Consider the following 6,403-nt stretch of genomic DNA (forward strand, 5'->3'; position numbering starts at 1 on the left):
AATGTTGTGAACATGTGACCAAACTTGGCCCCTCAAAAAGCTATGTATGAGAAGTCACCTCTCCCCACTTTTGTTAGTTTTGCTGAACTGTTTTCCTTTTCTCTTGTTCTCTTGCTCTTTGTTTTAAGGAATGGCTTACCAGAAGGGGCAGGAGAGGGATGTTAGAAGATATAGATGTAAAACATAGACATTAATAAAAATATTTTCACAATTAAAAATAAAGAAAATGTGTACTTAATGCTTGAGAAGGCTAACTTATACTAGAGAGAAAATAACCGAGATTAAAAACATTCAAGACAGACTGAAACACTATCATGGGAAGTATATCTGAAGGAGCTAGGTGGAGGGGAAAAAAAGACTAAAGGGAGGAGGAGGATTCATAATAGCTATTTTTAAAAATCTAAAAAACTATCAGGAACAAGAAAAAAGACTTTCTAGATAGTTCCAGAAGATGTGAACCAGAGATAATAGGTAGATATGGGCTCAATATTAAAGGAAAAGCTTTCTAACAATTTTGGCTGTTCAAAAATAGATTGTACCTCCTTGTGAATAGCAAATTCTCTACGAGGGAATATATTCAAGAAATATCTGATTCTGATCAATCAAATGCTGCTTGAATGCCACAGAAAAGATTACTGAGGTAGATGGATCATTGGATGTAGTGTGAAACTCAAGAAGAAACATAAATGAGGTCATTAACCTGTGCATAAAGATCCCTGCAGCCTGCATATTGACTAAGATAATCACATATTAACATTATCAATGTTCTGTGGTATTTTTTTTATATTCCCCAATTACATTTTAATCCGATTCAGGTCATACTTGGGAGTACTGCAGGCAGGCAATGCTGCTAAAGGACCCATCAGAACTCTGTAGACCAAGAGACCTATAAAGTACACTATTACCCAGTGATTTTATTATCTTATTTACAAATAAATGTCCCAAGTAACAGAAATGTAGGAGGCATTTTAGTTCATTTGCTAATTGTTCTTCCCTTCTATGAACTATAACCTGTGACATACACATACTCATTCATATGTAGAAATTTTTACACAGAAGTAAAATCTTGATTATCTAGCACCCAGATGAAATCTAAGGCAAATTAGTTCAAGGCTTCTTCTAACTAGAAAATTCCATAATTTTAAGTATCTGGTACAACAGCAAACATGGAAACCAAAGGAGAAGACTTTAAAAGCTCACCATATTGATAACACGCCTCACTTTCTTTTTAGAGCAAAGGCTCCAAAGGAAAAATAGCTAAAGATGAAAAGCAAAGTGAGTGGTCACTGATTCTAGAGTAGCAGAGAATGTTTTGAATACTGTTGAAAAGTTGGATTACACCAATAATAGTCATCATCATCATATCTAGCATTTATATATAGCTTTTTAAGGCATGTTAGGTGCTTAATGAATATCATCTCATTTTATCTTTGCAATAACCCTGAGAATTAGTTGCTATTATTTCCTCCACGTTATGGAGGAGGAACCCAAGACAGAAAACAGTCAAATGACTTACCCAGGGTCATGTAGCTAATAAATGTCTGAACCCAGATTTGAACTCAGGTCTTCCTAACTCTATCTCTACTGTGCCATCTAGTTGCCCAATAACTGGTATTTGCATTATATTATTTAAAGATTATTAAAGATTTACAAAGCACTTTACATATATTTTCTCATTTGATCCCTGCATGGCATGGTATGGGGCAGAGAGTCAGTATATAGCAGAGTTAAGACTTAAACCCAGATTTTCCAGACCTCCAGGTCAACTTTTATCTACTATACCACACTGTCTCTTACATTAAAATGAAATAAAGAGCATAAAGATGATTTTATTGAAAGAAAACAATTTAGGAGTATGAATTACCCTATTTCTATGTCAGCACTTAAACAAAGATAGCAGCTAGAAGACCTGAGTTCAAATATGGCCTCAAACATTTACCATTTGTGATCCTGGGCAAGTCACTTAACCCTGTTTGTCTCAGTTTCCTTATCTGTAAAATGAGTTAGAGAAGGAAATGGCAAAGCTCTCTAGTATCTTTGCCAAGAAAACCCCAAATAGGGTCACAAAGATTCTGAAACAACTGAACAACAACAAATATAGTTTTCCTAAACATGGGAAAAGACAAGGAGGTGGGTTGGACAAATCAGAATTTCCCAGCCAGGCAATCTTTTGTAAGATACTATTAGGAGAAAAGGGGGCAGGGAAGGAAGGATGTGAAATCCACCCACATATTACTTAATCTAGCTATAAGTTAAATCTTAAAGACAGGCTATATCTTAGACTATTTTAAATGCCTCAATTAAAAATTTATTCAGGATCAAAAGGAATACTAATTAAATTCCACCATTTTTATTCTTATATGGAGATAAAGAATGGAGGGAGATAAGGTGGAAATCAGCATCCATTATGAATTCAAAAAAATAAAGTCTATTTTAAAGTATAAACTTTTTTAAAGTCTTACACAGGTTAATATTACTTCCCCCGGCAAAGAGCCTCCCTTTTAAAAATGTAATTATTATAATATTCAGCTAATGTGCTTATATTAATTAATGCAGTGAAAACCAATTAATTTACACTTTTTAAGGTAACTTGCTATCATGAATATGAGAGATTAAGTTTTAGGCACAATTTAAAAAATGATATTGATGGTGTCAGGGAAAGTCTGTTTCAATTGCAAGTCAAACTTTTACACTTAAAGAAATTTAAATTGCATGTTTCTCTTTGATTTGGTTGAAACAAAAGTACATTTATGTATAAATCATGGATACTTAAATAACAAGCACATCTTTTTAGGGCTCACATACAATTATTTCAACAATATTTATTCTAAATGGGAATATACCAAACTGTACCCATTCTTTTTTTTTTAAACCTTTACCTTCAGTCTTGGAATCAATACTGTGTATTGTCTTCAAGGCAGAAGAGGGTTGCATAAGGGCTAGGCAATGAGGGTCAAGTGACTTGCTAAAGGTCACACAGATGGGAAGTGTCTGAGGCCAAATTTGAACCTAGGACCTCCAATCTTTAGGCCTGGCTCTCTATCCACCACCGAGCAACCCAGTTGCCCCTTAAACTGTACCCATTCTTAAGAAAGTAAGGTCACTTTCATAGAGTTATGAGTTAGCAATAGTGAAAGTTTACAACAACTTTCACCCCAGGAAATCCTGAAATACTATATTTGCATGCTCTCTTTTCTACTCGCATATACAATATCTCCTCAGTTTTTAATCTGAATTGATACTTTCAATGTGTTTCTTTAAAACAAATCATAAGTTTAAAATAATAATCACTATAAATAGTTCTGTATTCTCTATGTGCATCATCAGTGTCTCCTTTCAGCTCTGATACAACAGGTTGTAAATATTTTCAGCAATTATTCACTCCTGACTGAAAGCAATGGACACCTAGCAATAAACTCCTTTCCTGTTAACAACAACAAAGCCTTTTCTATTGTTCTAGTTGGTATATATGAATATAAGGGTTGACAAGAGTTTTGTATATCTGAATATCTATCTGATGGCAATGGTTGCTATTTTATAGTAAAATACATATTGAAAATACATTTAATGGTTTCTATTATTCTTATGTGGATCATATTAAAATTTCTCATTATTGTTCATCATTTTTATTCTTCATAAAACATCATAAAACAATGCCATAGACCATCCAGTGGTTAAAAAAATTTAACAATGATAATTACATACTAATAATACTATCCCAATTTTTCTTCCTTACCCTTAAGAAAATTACAAACACGGAGAAAGACTGGTGACTTCCATTTGTTCATATTAATGTGCCAGTTAGTTTATAAAGTTCAAAAGGAGACAAGTGAAAACCTTTTTTAAATCCCTAAGCTATAATCTGGACGAAGCTAGAAAGAATACAATGAAGTCAATAGATGACAAAATGATGCTTCCATGGATTCCTGATTCCATCGGTGTGGAAATTCCCTATGCACCATGGTGATCACAGAAGCTTCCTACCTTCTCAGTCAGTGTAACAAGATAAGACAAATTAAACAAAGCAAGAGCATTTCAAATAAAAATAAATAAATAAAAATAAAACAGTTTAAAGAAAATTAATTGAGGTTGGGCAGCCAGCGGAGGGCTTATTCCATTTCCCCTGCTCCACCCCACTCCCCAACAATCATTCTGCAGCAATCAACGCTTCCACTCTGAGTTGATTTATTGCAAGGTACCATAACAACCAAAAGAAACCCATAGCACCTACTCCTATCTCCTTCTAGGCTTACACTCCATTTAGCTGTTCTGTATTTCTTGGGAATAGCTCTCCACTGTCAGAGCTCCGCGTTTTCCTTACTTCGTCAGCACCCACTGGGGGTTCAATACTGTACCTGGCCGTCGGCACTGCTCACACAGATGATGCTCTTCCTCGTCGGACCCCCAGGCCTGAAGCGTCACTGATCACAGCTTCTGCTCCTTTCCTTCCTCGTCATCATCTCCCTCTACACCCTCGCGCACAGATTTGGTCCAGAATTCTAAAGAAGTTAGCAACCCATTAGCGCGTAGCGTTTCATTCCGACACCTTGTTCCCTCCCCTCGAGAGGAGCCTCTGCTGCCAAAGCAGCCTCCGGCCCCCAGAGTAATTCTGCGCAGCTGAGACAGCGGCGGCGGCTCTCTTTACCTCGGGCCAGAGCAGGAACAGTCCAGAGGGTGGCGGCGGTGGCGACGGCAGTAGCTGCAGCAGGGGCACCGCCCCACCTCCTCCAGAGCCGGCCGCACCAGCTTGGACAACAAGGGGGAGGCCCGACGCGCTGAAGGATGCAATCTGCGCCCTGGACCCCTTAACCGCGGAAGCTTTGGCAGGTGCCGGCCTGCCTGCACGTGATGCAGCCGCTTTCCCTGGACCACTGTTGCCAGGACAACGCACACGCCGCGCCTCGCCCTCCCTTCCCAATAAGCACACACCCAATCATAGATGCACTGTCTGCCTCAAAGCCCAAAGGAATAGCCACCACGCACCTGAGGACACACACACACACACACACACACACACACACACACACACACACACACACACGATCATTATTCTGTAGATTCGCTACTACCTCCAGCTCTAGGGGTAATCATCATCCATCAATTCAATACTATCTTTGCTTCTGGAAAAGATGCATCTTTTGAAAAATGCTATCCACCTCCAGAGAGAAAATTAATGAACTTTCCGTGCAGATTGAAAAATACTTTTCTTCATTTTATATTTCTTGCTTCTTTGGTGTGACATGGCTAATATGGAAATGTTTTCCTGATTTCACATGTATCATTATGAGATTTGATATTGCTTGCCTTTTTGTTTTTTTAACCCTTACCTTACGTCTTGGAATCAGTACTGTGTATTGGCTCCAAGGCAGAAGAGTGGTAAGAGCTAGGCAATGAGGTTTAAATGACTTGCCCAGGGTCACACAGCTGGCAAGTGTCTGAGGCCACATTTGAACCTAGGACCTCCCCTCTCTAGGCCTGGCTCTCAATCCCTGAGCCATCCAGCTTCCCCCTGCTTGCCTTTCTAATGGGGGTGGGGAGAGCAGAAGAGTTTAGAACTCAAAAAAATTTCTTTTAGATTAGCAAAAATAAATAATTTAAAGAAAAGAAAGAAAAGGCATGCTAAATGGCTGTTCTAAGATTCAATTCACCATCCCAGTCATGACTCAGACCAAAACTCCTTTCTCTAGTCACCACTCTTCTCTATACCTGTTGTCTCCTATTAGAATCTAAGCTCCTTGAGGACAGGGACTATATTTTATTTTTGCTTCTCTATTCCTAGTAGCTGAGCACTGTGCTTAGAATCTAATAATCACTTAAATGTATTTTCCTACACAAAAACACATATCTAGGATTTATTTTTAATTTAATCATTTAATTAATTTAGAATATTTTTCCATGGTTACATGATTCATGTTCTTTCCCTCCCCTTCTTCCCCCACAGCCGACATGCAATTCCACTGGGTTTTACATGTGTCATTGATCAAGACCTATTTCCATATTATTGATATTTGAACTAGAGTGATCATTTAGAGCAGGGGTCCCCACACTATGGCCTGTGGGCCACATGCACCCCCCCTCCAAAGGCCATTTATCTGGCCTCCACTGCACTTCCAGAAGTGGCACCTCTTCCACTGGTGGTCAGTGAGAGGAGCACTGTATGTGGCAGCATCACTCACATACAGTACTACTTCCTTTGACATAATCCTTTGCATGGCACCTTGTTCTGAGAGTAACTGAACAAGAACAAGGTGCTGTGCAAAGGATTACATGGCTGCACAATGGAAGATGACAGCATGGTGAGCAGAAATCTGGGGGAGGGGATTCTGCACTGTGTATACTGCTGCCTGGTATAGTGGTGGTGGTGATGGACCTGTGCAAGGTGTGACAGTCCCATCACAGCCAG

The 6,403-nt window shown here is 38.7% G+C and overlaps 1 protein-coding gene across 3 annotated transcripts in view; it reads right to left on the minus strand.

Moving 5' to 3' along the window:
- Positions 1–5,067, minus strand: part of KIAA0319 (KIAA0319 ortholog) — a 142,476-nt gene extending 137,409 nt beyond the window's left edge. The window contains exons 1-2 of one of the 3 annotated variants that reach the window (XM_016431747.2): positions 4,646–5,067; positions 4,356–4,499 (exon numbers count right to left, since the gene is read on the minus strand). The gene's annotated coding sequence lies outside the window, so the exon portion shown is untranslated. Of the gene's footprint in view, positions 1–4,355 lie in introns of all 3 variants that reach the window. The other 2 variants (XM_056823509.1, XM_016431748.2) reach the window with 2 other exon arrangements.
- Between the last annotated feature and the right edge of the window lie 1,336 nt (positions 5,068–6,403).

This window comes from Monodelphis domestica, chromosome 3 (assembly GCF_027887165.1).
Source record: "Monodelphis domestica isolate mMonDom1 chromosome 3, mMonDom1.pri, whole genome shotgun sequence".
Taxonomy (NCBI): Eukaryota; Metazoa; Chordata; class Mammalia; order Didelphimorphia; family Didelphidae; genus Monodelphis; species Monodelphis domestica.